Source organism: Uloborus diversus, chromosome 10 (assembly GCF_026930045.1).
Source record: "Uloborus diversus isolate 005 chromosome 10, Udiv.v.3.1, whole genome shotgun sequence".
In the NCBI taxonomy this organism is placed as follows: domain Eukaryota; kingdom Metazoa; phylum Arthropoda; class Arachnida; order Araneae; family Uloboridae; genus Uloborus; species Uloborus diversus.
The window spans coordinates 99,813,245-99,826,812 of NC_072740.1; positions in this window are offsets into that span (position 1 = coordinate 99,813,245).

The window sequence follows — 13,568 nt, forward strand, 5'->3', positions numbered from 1 at the left end:
ACAGCAAGCTCAGAAAAAAAGTTTTTCAGTTTTGGTTTCGAGAATGTGAAGAAACCTTCAGTAAGGGAATGGTTAATAAAATGCTCCCTTCCCCTCCAAATAAAAAAAAAAGCTATGAAACTGCGGAAAACTGAAAAAATAAAGGGAGAGGGCTGCCATTTCTAAAAAGGGGCCCGTGATGGGGGAAAACGGTGGTCGTATTTGGGTTTAGGGGGTCATACTATATAAGAATAAGCTTGATCGGCGTCAGAAGCATTTTGAAGGGGGTGGGGGGGGGGGGGGGAGTTGCAACGCAGTGTAATAATCTCGCGTTTGTAATTATCACACGTTTTTAAATTTTTGAGATGTGCCACTGTGTTGTCGCCGGTAAGTGATTTATATATAATTTCAAATTCTAATGTTAAGTTTTGGTACATTAAATACGAATAATACTTTTTCGGACATATTTTCATTTATAATCTCCATATGATCGAAGAAGTGATTCCTTGTTATCTCGCACTGTCAAAAATGAAACGCTCAATTTTGACGATTCGGCAATCCTCGAGCACTATTTCGTTATTTTCGACGATCCTTTCGTCACCGAATCACGTGATATTTGACGAAACCAGAAATCTCAAATTTTTCACGAAATTATTTCGTCCCGATTTCGTCACATTGCAGTGCATTCTGGGAGTTTTCGTTTCAATCTTGTACTTGCTCGTTAAATTATCTTACCTCAATTTATTCTAAAGGATTCATAAAAAAGGTTAGTATTTATTGAAATTTGTATGTGCAATGTGCCTTCTTTTGTGTATTGTTACATTTTTGTTTAGTGTTGTGTTTATAGTTGTATTTAAAAACACATTAAAATTGAAAACGAGCGGTTTGATTAGGTTTAGAATTCTGTGTGTGTTAACTTTGAGTCACTTCCACGTTAGGCTTAGCTAGCGTTGTTTTTTTTTATTTGTAAAAGAAAATGTTGGTTCGTTGACATTTGTTTCCAAAAGCGTACTTCCTTTATTTCGTTACAAAAAATTACAAACATGACTAAAGAGTTTGTACGAATTTAAACTTACAAAAAAAAAAAAAAAAAAAAACCCTCCACCGTAGCTTAACTAACACAGATGATAAATACAGCGCTTTTATAAAAGGCATAGAACTTTGAAGCTTTTAATTTCAACATGGAATATATTACATGGTTATGTGTTTTCATTCTCCTCAATGAATTTTACAAAAATAATTCTGTTAAACGAAGTGTATTTTTTAGTTTAATAATTCAAATTTGTTTCATTCTGCATTTTTATTTTCTTAAACAAATACTATATACCAATCCCCCAATATGCTTACCTGCTTACCCCACGTTGTTTATATAATCTCTTTCCCTGCGGCAGATGTTTCTAGCAATAGGTGCTTATGTTCATTATTTGTGCAGCCTTTTTTTTTTTTACTTGCATAAAACATGAAGTAAAGTAAATATCAATTTGATGAAATCATTTTAAGATAGAGAAAATATTAATTTCCATAAAGAACTCTATCTTTGTGCTTGATATTTCGGCAGAATATTTTCAATATTTTTTCAATTTTTCCGCAAATTAAAATAAATTATTGAAGTGAAGTTTTAATGTTTAACCTCGATTTAAAAAGAAAAAAAGAAAAGATCCTGTAGCATGTTTGAAAATTGTAATAACAATAATAAGCATTTTTTGTTGTTTATTTTCAAACTTCATGCACTAAATTTATAAGTTTTTCTATGTCAATTTGTGTTACATGACTTGTCATAATTATGAATTTTTCCATTATACATAGTTTCTACAGCTAAAATAAATGCAGCATTAATTTTATTGCCATATTTGCCGCCTCAAGATATTGTCAACAAAAAGTGAGAAATCCCGGTCTACATTAAATCAGACTAAGAAGCATTTTATAGATGAACTTCCAATAAATCCAAATCTTTTAGTTGGAGTTGTGATTTTGCTGGATATAAAGTAAAATGTCTGAAAATTTAACCGAACTTCAATTGAAAAATTGAAAGAATAATGAAAATATATGAAAAATTAAAAGGATAATGAAAATATATGATAAGCTTTATATATGTAACAAGCTTAGCTCACCACATTAGTCCCTCTTTTCATTATATACCTTTGAAAAAAAAAATCCATTGATATCAGTCAATTAGCTCTCAAGACACAAACAAGAAAGTGCACTTGGTTATTGGGTTTCCCCTATCTTTGGCAGCTCTTCTTCCTTGGCGTTTTTTTATTTACTGCGTGAAAATTGCATATTTAAAAAATCAAATATGCTTAGTTAAAAAGTGATACTCCCTTCGTCTCCGTCCCAAACTAGTAAGTAGAGCTACGTTTGAATATTTTTGTACTAGTGATTGATTCTGATGATTTTATGATTTTGTTCGAATATTTTTTAAAGATTTCAAGGTACCATACTATCAATTGACAACTTTACTTGGTAAGCATTCCCTCTTAAAATCATTACCAGCTGAGTTTAAAAAATCCGAAGTACACACGCCCTTAAGCTACGTCCCAATTTGTAAGTACTCTATCCCCAGTATAGCAGAAAAATCAGTTTTTTTTTTCTACTAAATCCCTATCCATCAGCTAGAAGGTAGCTTTATGTAATTACTAGTTATCTTATGAAATGGAGCGTGGCTTCGAGTGTTGGAGCCCTGGGTTTTTGACTCTAATTTGATAGTGGTTTAAGAAGGTAAAGCTCGGTAAGTAAATGTTGTTTATTGATAACATAGCACAATAAAATCTCTGAAAAATGTGCAAATAAAATCATAATCACCAGTTTCAGTACTACTTAATTCATAAGTACTTTATTGGAACTAATTTAGGTAGGGGGAGGGAGAGTACTTCAGAAAACATTCGTGAAGAAAACGGAACACGAAAATCGGAAAAAAACGGTGTATTTTGGCTATTGGTTAAAATGAAAAATAAATTTTAAAAAAATCACAGATCAACAATTTTCGCACTTTTGATTTTTTTATAACTCAAAAAAATGAAAATTCACGACTTGTTGTGCAAAAGAATTAACTCGTTCAATAGCTAAATAATGCTGATTCTCGATAAATTGAAGAAACTCTAATTCTAGAATATTATTCAGAAATTAATTTCAGAAACTGAGAGTCTAGCTGCCTAAATAAAAATTTTGTTCATCCGCTGTAAAAATAACTCATTCTTGCAATCTGCTTGAAAAAAGCTGTCAGCATTGAAATAATCATATATTTTGAAAAATATGAAAATTAAATCAGATGCTTTTCAAAATCACAAGCGAATCGTAGCATTTTAACTTAAGAAAAAAAAAACCCCTCAGATTTTGAAAGAAATCGTGAAAACATGTTTTATTTCAGAAATAAACTGCTGAATTTAATCGTAAAACTTTCCTCGAAATAGAAAAAAGATCCATGTGCATGAGGGCATACACCCATGGATTTAAACCTTTACTTATTATGTATATATTCTCTTTTTAAAACTTTTTTAGGATGGATCCAACATCACGGAGATAATCGGAACAAGGACAGACGAAGACTTTTTCATAATTATAACAATATTCTAAATGTTCGTATATTATACATTGATTTCATGTTACACATGTTTGGAAATAAAAATAAAAACTTAGGGGTAAAAAGCAAAGATATATTTTTATAATTATTTAACAAACATTACACTAAATTAATTTTACCAAAAGATTTATTTCACATCTGCATTTTTTTAAGTTTTATATTTTCAAAAACCTTTTGCAATTTTGGCAGAGAATTGTTTTCAAAGTATGAAGTATGAAATGCATGCAATAATAAAGTTCCTGTATTAAACATAAATTTGGCCAAATAAACATTCTACATACAAGCAAAATTAATAAAACAAATAATTAATTGGAAAAAGAAAAAGGTAAGCTTTTTCTTAAGATTATCTAATTTTATTTTCTGTATCTACTTTTAGAACAAATATGTAATAACTTAATGTAGTCCATTTTATTGTACTTTTTCTTTGAAATTTGTGGTATAAGTTGGATAAAAATCTTTTTTTTTTTTTCTGGAATTTTTTCATGCGATGCAATGAAGAAGAAACTTCTCAACAATTTTCTTTCGAGCATGTATCGATCTAACTGTGCATAAAAGTAGCACATGATTTATTTTTAAAGAACCCAATGTCTGCTGAGGAAGTAGCACTTTTATATTCCCAGTAGGGGCAGGGCGATGTAGGAATTTCTACATCGTGATGCATCGCCATCCTTGCATCGCGGTGTAGCGATGTAGTTCAAACAGTTTGAAATATTCTTTCCCCTTTAGGGGCACCCCCTTCCCCAATTAGGGAAGTTTTTCCTTACAAAAATCCAGGCTTTTGTCAGATCTTTTTCTAATTTGGCACATAGGTTCTTTAATCACATGGGGTAGTACCCCATATGAATACTACCCCATGGGAAACTATCCTATGTGGATTTCCAGCATCAAAGGATATCTGGGCCGAATCTGGAAAAGATCCAACGAAAACTGGATTTTTATAAGGAAAACTCCTATGGCGTTTGCCACACATAGCGGGATGAAAACTACACTTGAGAATTCCGAAACATTAAAAGACAAATGTACCAAATTTGGAACAGATCAGACAACCCCCCCCCCCCCCACATACACACACGTGGTTTCCCACTCCCTAGCGGGACGAAAACGGGAATTCCCGAGCGTCAAAGGACATCTGTGACAATTTTGGAAAAGACATGATAAAACTGGTTTTTTGTAAGAAAACCCCTCATTTGGTGGTTGTCCCCCTTAGCGGGGCAAAAACTACCCTATGAGAATTCCTGAGCATCAATGAACGAACCTCTATGCCAAATTTTGGAAAGATTCGACAAAAAACTGATTTTTTTTCAAGGAAAACACCCCCATCGGGGTTGCCCCCCCCACCCATACATTGACGAAAGCTAACCTCCGTGAATTCCTGAGCATCAAAGAACCTCTATGGCAAATTTAGAAAAGATCGGACAAAAACTTTTTTTATATAAGGAGAACCCCCAATGCGGGGTTGCGGTTGCTCCCCCCTCCCCATCATGGAGGGTTGAAAACTACCATGTGTGAATTCCCGAGCGTCAGAGGACCTCTGTTCCAAATTTGGAAAAGATATGATAAAAACTTTTTTTATAAGAACCCCTCCCGTATGGGGGTTGCCCCCCATAGCGGAAAGAAAACCACCCTATGAGAATTCCTGAGCATCAAATAACGAAACTCAGCCAAACTCGGAAAGATCCAACAAAAACTGAATTTTTTGTAGAAAAACTACTATAGGGGTTGCCCCCCCCCCCCCCCCATAGAAAGCCGAAAATCACCCTGCATGAATCCCCGAGCATCAAAGAGCCTAAGTGTCAAATTTTGGAAAGATCCGACAAAAATTGGATTTTTTCAAGGACCCCCCCCCCCCCTCCCCATATAAAGTGATGAAAACTACCCTGCGTGATTCTTGAGCATCTGAGAACCTCTGTGGCAAATTTAAAAAAGATCGGACAAAAACTTTTTTAATACGGAGAACCCCCAATGCGGGGTCGTCTGTCCCCCCCCCCAACCTCCACATAGAGGGACATAAACGACCTTGTGTGAATTCCCGAGCCTCAAATAACGAACCTCTGTGCCAAATTTGGAAAATATCCGACAAAAATTAGATTTTTTGAAGGAAAACCCCATTATGGGGGGGGGGTTAATTAGATACCATGGGGAGTTCAATCTGCAATGATTTGTTTTACCTTTTTTAAGAAGTCGTTTGCATTTTTACATAAATAAAAATTTGCTTGACATATTTTATGTGCCTCTTTTTTTAACAATTACTTGTCTTTTTTTATGGCGGGGGGGCTGCAGGCCCGTTGTTTCAATTTTTCCCCAAATATGACAAAGAGTCTGTACTCAATAAAAATTTTACAGAAAACGAACTAAAACAACGGCCAATCATGTGTAAAAACATGAATGTTCAAAAATCAAGACGGAAGGGGGGGGGGGTCAATTGACCCCCTGACCCCGTAAATGACGGGCCTGTGAAAGTGACTATACGCAATAAAGTGGGAAACTACGGTGATAAGATTCTGAAGTTAGGATTTGATCACACGCACACAAATTTTATAAAATACAGTCGAACCTCGTTATAACGAACTTAAAGGGACCATTAAAATCGATTATTATAAAACGTGGTTCGCTTTATCCAAAAAACAATAAACAGTAAGACAAGTATTGCAAAAAAGTTCATTTCAGCAGTTATTTGTTTTAAGCGTGTTCGAATTAACGACGTTTGACTGTATTCTCAAAAAAAAAAAAAAAAAAAACTAATGTGCTCAAAGGGAAAAAAAAGGATATAAATTTTCTTAAAAATTTACGAAATTAACGTCCTCATATACGACGAAAGTAATTTGACGAAACTAATGCTCTCAAAACTACGAAAATGATTGTTAATTTGACGAAACTAGAATGAAGAAATATTTCGTTACATTTGACGAAATTCGCATCCTCAAACCACTAACAAAAGCAGTTTCTTCAATTTGACGAAATGTTCGCTCGGAGCATATCCCTGGAAGTGGTTTCGTCAAAAACGAAGAAAATTTCGTCAAATTTGAAAGTCCATTTCTGAGAGTGCGAAACAAGGGCCTGCAGCTATTTTTGCTATTTTGTTTTTCTAATGTTGAATTTGAATCGTCCGCTCCCTCCTCCTTAGTTGTCAAGTCCGCGTTACTTTTCGAAAGTCAGGATCAAAATAGAATGAAAATTATTGCACCACCAATAAAGTACTAAATACGTTTTTCAAGCACTTAAACAAGTAACAATGTTAAATAGCGTCGCTTACGGCGAAATTGCATCATTTTCATCAGTTTTCTTTTAGCAATTGCTAAGTCTTCCGGAACTTTAACAAATAATCCACCCGTAAAGTTTCGAACAAGATTAAATGTTCAGGATCAATTCATATAAATGGGAAAACCATTGTTTAATTGCCATTATACATTGAAGAATAAACCCATCTGATTTGATTTTACTAGTTAAGATGCAGAAAACTACGAAGATGCGAAAATTTCCCAATAAGAAATATTGCATGAAATTCCTCTTAAAATAAATTTGTAGGATGAAAAATTTATTTAAAAAAAAAACGTTCACGACCTGACCCAGGGGAAAGGGAAAATAGCGTAAATTCAATGTTATTTTTATTTTTATTTTAAACCAATGATACCTTCGTACCTGCCATTTCTAGCTTAACCGGTGAAGGGTACCATGGTGGTTGAGGGGGAGGGAAAGAAACTGAAGGGAAAACTTGAAATACATATACATATCGCATATACGCACATACCTATACACACACACATATATATATATATATATATATATATATATATATACATACATACATATATATACATACATACATATATATACATACATACATACACACACATACATACATATATATACACATATTTATAAAAAACATATATATAAGGGGGAAAAGGCTTGAAAAAGTTAATAGGTTCAAAGTGCTATATTGGGGCCAAGTAACTAGGAATTAATGAGAGAGAATACTGTTACATATATATCCTCGTATAAAATAAAAATATTAACAGAAAAGTAAATATACAAAAATACTTATAGTAAAAAGACTCTTGGTTAAAAGGTTGTATACATCCAAGTTGAAATGCCTGGTAACGGCCCACTGTAAACATGCCTAATAACAACATTTTTCAAAAAAGAGGAAGAAACGGCTTAGTGAAACCTAATACGCGTATTTGTTTCTTCCACCGATGTTTACTGAAAAGGGTGAGAAGAAAGGCCAAAAATTGGCTTTCATTTTGGAAATTAAGTATGTAAAACGGAGATAATATAATATAATAGTGACGAAAAGAGTTACAATAAAAGGCATATTATGTAAAAGAGCAAACCGGTTGTAGCAAGAGTACTTGAGATACTACGACGGGCTTTCTCTTTTTCTCCCTTTTCTTTGAAATATAATAGTAATGACAGTAATAAAGTAAAATATATACATTATATATATTTTACTTTATTACTGTCATTACTATTATATTTCAAAGAAAAGGGAGAAAGTAACAAAACCCCCCGCCCACGTATATGTAAAAACATTAGTTTTTACAGCCAGGTCGCAATTACCCCTCCACCCCCGAGCCCTCTAAATGACGGGCCTGTTCACAGCGCAGACAACAGCTTCGAAGTTTTGGAAATTCGACTAAATGCTGAACGTAACCCTACACTAAGCATAAGGTACGCACGCATTATGCTAAGCATACACTCCGCGTTCAATACATTACTTATATAAGCGTAACTTTTTATTAGAAAACATGATAATATATATTTTCAAATTAAATGTTATAGGTAAAATAAGTTAAACAATTAGGCAATAAGTAAAAAGTATTATGAATATCTTTCTCCACTTTTACAACCCAAATGCGTGAAAAGTAACACAAAAGCAATATTTCTGTCATAGAAATACATTTTCTTACTCTCATTAGCGACAGTATGTAACGCAATTCGTGAAATTTTTAGATTTTGTAAGGAACAATATATTAAGTTGCAATTGCGTACTAAAAATTTCAGACACATGTAATGGATGATTTGGAATTCCTTCATCCGAGTATATAAAGAGAAAATTTAAAATCTTCTAAAATTTTTAGTTTTTTTTTTTTTCATTTTTTAATATTTTAATCTCGAAATACTTTTAAGTTTTTTAACTTGGCAGTAAGCGGCAATATTTAACGCGTGGTGCTTGTTCAATTGCTCAAAAAAACGTATGTAGTATACTTTATTGGTGCTGCAATAATTATCAATTGGTTTCGATCATAATTCTCGAACTTTAAAAAATCAAACAAGCAAAACTGAATATCAGTATCAGATTCTTTCTAACATAGTGATAGCTTAAATCCGTCTACTGAAATAGAAAAAAAAGTACGTCAGAGAAAAGGGCTAAAAAATGTAATGTCGACCTTTAGAAAATGAAGCAAAAGTTCAATTATTGAACAACTGTAAGAAAATCTTGAAACTGTAAAAGAAAAAAAAATGAAACGAAGCCCTGAAATTAAAAGATTATTAGACTACTTTTTCAGCATAGCTGATATAAATGAATTTTTTGGGAATTCTCTGAGCACAAAATTATTTCAATGATCGATAATTTCACATTTTATCGTAAAATTGGGTACATTTCAGCTCAATTTTTGTTTGTCTTACTTTGGAAAGACCACACAGATACTTAGCGTTACAAGTAAAACAACGTTAACTAACATATGGCAACGGCTTCGATTGAATAAACAGAGTTACGTAAAATTCAAACAAGGAAAACTAAGTCTCAGTATCGGACTCTGTCAATCGACCTTTTTTTAGAGATATTTAAAATACATCTACTTAAAGAGAAAAAAAAATGTATGCTAGGAAAAGAGCTAAAAAGTGAAACAAAAACTTAATTATTGAATAACTGCACAAAGATCTTCAAAATGTAAAAAATGCAAATAAAACTCCAAAAAATAAAAGTAATTAGACCTACACTTTTCCGCATAACTGAAAGCAAATGTGACCTTTTCAGAATTCTATGAACATAAATTTCTACCAATTATCGATCACTTCACTTTCTATCGTAAATTTGACGTACGTTCAAGCACATTTTTAGCTTGTAATACTTACGAAAGACCACCTTAAATAACGTATGGCATCGGTTCCAGTTGAATAAACAGAGCTACTCAAAAAATCAAACAAGCAAAACTAAACATCAGCATGACATTTTTTTAATCTTTTTTTTAGCGACACAATTAAAATGTTTCAATTAATCTGAAAAATAGAAACCTAATGATGAGAGCTAAATGATCGTCAACTTTTAAAAATAAAACAAAAGCTAAATTATTGAACAACTATAGGAAAATATTTAAAATGTTTTTTTAACAAAATGAAACTCCGAAATTGAAAAATAAAAGGACTTATCCTTTTCAGCGTAATTGAAAACAAATGTGAGCTTTTGAGAAATTCTATAGATACAAAATTGTATTTATCATCGTCCGCTTCACTTTCTATCTTAAATTTAATGTACTTTCAAACTTATTTTCAATTTGTCGTACGTTGTAACGACCACATTGACCATTGGCGTTATAAGTAGAATATCAGGTTAATAAACGTATAACATCGGTTTCAAACAGATAAACAGAGCTACTTAAAAAAATCAAAGAAACCATACCAAACATCAGTATCAGATTCTTTCAAATTGTACTAAACTGAAAAAAAAAAGCTAAAAATGAACGTTCACTTTAAAAATGATACAAAAGCTAAATTATTGAACAACTGCAAGAACATTTTCAAACTGTGAAATTAAAAACAAATGTGAAATTAAGGCTTCAAAGTTGAAAGATAATAAAACTTACATTTTTCAGCATAATTGAAAACAAATTTGGGTTCTTCTTTCTTTATTCGATTATTGAGGCCTCTGCTGCACTACTTCGGCTTCGCCTTCAAGCCTCCCCCTTATAACGAAAAAACCAAAATTTGTGTTTTCAGAAACTCTATGGACCACAAAATTCTGTCAATGATTGATTGCTTCACTTGCCTTCGTAAATTTGATGTATATTCAAGCTCAATTTTAAAGTATCTTACTTAAAAGACCACTGACAATTGGGGTAGTAACTAGAACATCAGATTAAGTAAATAACGGCAGTTTTAAACGCACCCCTAGGCTAAGCAGCGGAAATTTTAGAGGTATACGGAGAAAACACTATTCAAAACAGAGGAGCAGGAAATCCGGCTTTCAGTAAAAAAAAAAAAAGAATACCAGTTCAGAAAGCGTAATTTTTTGCTAGTGTTAACTGCTTGGGTGTGTTTTGACAGATTCGAAGTTAATAGTTATTATTAACTGCTGAATAATAGTCGTTATTACCGACTTCGTGAAATAGATGGCAACATGGCAGACCCTGTAATATCCGCCATTTTTGGTACGCTGATTCAAAGTTCTTATTGGACGTGGCCTTTTCGTGCTAGTTGAATTGTATGCGAACTTAGTATTTTGAGCTTTTCCTTAAGTTAGATGTGATGCAAGATGTTAATAAGTCATGCTGATGATGAAAGTTGTTGATAATGAATAAAGACATCAAGATACATTAGATATTGACTGAGTGGTGTGTAAGTTTTAAGGTGAATTGCAATGGTAATTGTGGTATAGGCATAGTGAAGTACGTTAATAAGTTATTTTGATGATGAAAGTTGCTGATAATGGATAAGGATATCAAGAGAAATTAGATATTGTATGAGTGGCTTGCAAGTTTTAGTGTGAATTGCAATCGTGATTGCATATATCTTGCAGGATGTTGGTAAATATTAGATTGTAAAGACGGCATAGCGACGGTGAAAATTATAAAGTTACCCTTCGCTTGTCAAGAAAAAGGAGGAAGAACAGAAATGAGAAAGTAAGTTCTAAATTTACTCCTTTATTTTGTGTAACTTTCATGTTTAGTATGTAAGGTAGGAAAAACAATTTTTGCTAATTCTTAGCATCTTTAGCATTTCATCAATTTTGGTACTTTGAACACAGTATAGTATTTTTATTTTATACCACACACATACCATATATTTTTTTGTAATTTAAATAATTCTTTGCAATGCTTCTAAAATCTAATTCTGAAATTGCCAATTAAACTTCTAAGACAGGGAAGGTGGATGCTACTTGACTTTATGTGTGTTATCGCCATCTCGTTAGAATTATTTTCATATTTGATTTAATATCTTCTTGTTCCTGCTTGACCAGAGGTTGTAGCGTATTATCAGTGTTTGAGAATGTGTAATGATGATGCACATTACTGGGTTGAATTTTAAAGGATCAGGAAGTTTATGAATTATTTGACTTTATCTATTTGAGAGCTCAACTTTTTTGACTCAAGAGTTCAAGCAAGGGAAAAACTTGTGATCTACTTCAGAAATAAAAACATCTTAGGCATTTCGGTAGGGCAAAATTTAACTGAAAGTTAGATTATTTGTGAGATATATTGTAAGTGTAACAGTTAGTTTACTAACCAGTAGAACAAACTATAGTTGAAAAGATATTTTTTACATAATATTTTCTTTCGATAACTGCTTTCAGTTTTAAAGGAGTTTAAAAACTGCAGCATCAATTACCGTACAACATATTAATTGGTATACTGATTTTCCGGGGATAAACTGTTCTGTGTAAGATCCCTAACTATTCAAGGCAAAATCTTTCTCTTCAAACATGAGTACTGTGCAAATCAGCAAACATAGTGTGATAAATGTGTCTTTAGATTTTTATTTATTTATTTTTATTTATTTATTTTTTGAATTTAGGGTTATCTCCCATAGCTAAACTTATATACACTGAAGAAGGAAATCTTTGTTACTACGAGATATGTGTACACATCGTGTCGTCATAAAAAGTGCAATTCATTACTTCGTTTTTACAGGGCCCAATTTTGACATAAGGGGACTATTGCGAAGAAAACATTTTGGGGGGCCTCACAATATTTTGCAATGTAATCACTCAAACGTATTCAATGAAATTATACGGAGAATAAAATACTCTGAGTATAAGAGTGAAGATTTTTTTTTTTTTTTAACTTCATCGATAAATAGCAAAGTAAGATACGAAAATTTTGTAGATATGTTCATGTTTTAAAACAAATTCAAACTACATTCTATAACAGTAAACTAACAAAGCATAAAAACTACTTTTTATGGCAGAATTTAAACCCTAGAGAGTTATGGACTTGCCCTTGCGGAAATCAGAGCTGGTGTTTTTTCTCCATTTCCAGTTATATCACTTAATATTTCAGCGCTTGTATATATAATGACCAGTTAAACATAAAAAACAATAAGCTTAATAGCATTTTTCACCTTTCATTTCCATGTGAAATGAGTAGAATAGTGTTAAAGAAATTCAATGAGAAAAGATGAATACGGAAGTCGAAAAAACAAATCAGTTATAAGTGTAATGCGAGCGCAATGATTATGTTTCGTTTTATCACGAATGTGCATGCAAAAACGCAATCTCGTTATTTTTGTTTCAAAGATGAAACAAGAGTTCTGTCACGAACGCAAAACTTAGTTCTTCCGGACATAATTTATGGTCTTATGTTTAATATCTGGCTCATAGTTACCTACGAAAATAAAGCTAAGTAAACTTATAGTCCATTTATTTGAAATATACATTTAAACCATTTTTCAAATGATGCAATTTTCTAGAAAGCTGAAATATCAAAAACGAAACAAGCAATTTGTTCAGTTTTATTTTCCTTTTCATTTTTAAAGAAGTAAAACCATTACTGGAAATAATATGTGCATGATAGCAGCGCCACTTTTACACGCTTCGTATTCGTAACTCGAGATTACATTCAAGGAGGGAAAGTAAGAAAGTTCACTTATTAATTGACGAAAAATTTTATAATCATTTTTCCTTCGTTCAGAGCACAAGTCTTCCAACAAGATTCTATGGAATCCAAAGGTTCTCCGGAACTTTGACAGGGGTTCTGCAAGTAAACAATATTTTCCCAATTAGAGTGATAAAATTTTAGTAAAACTTAAATTAGCATAAATAATCCAGCTTTTTCCGTATAATAAAAGC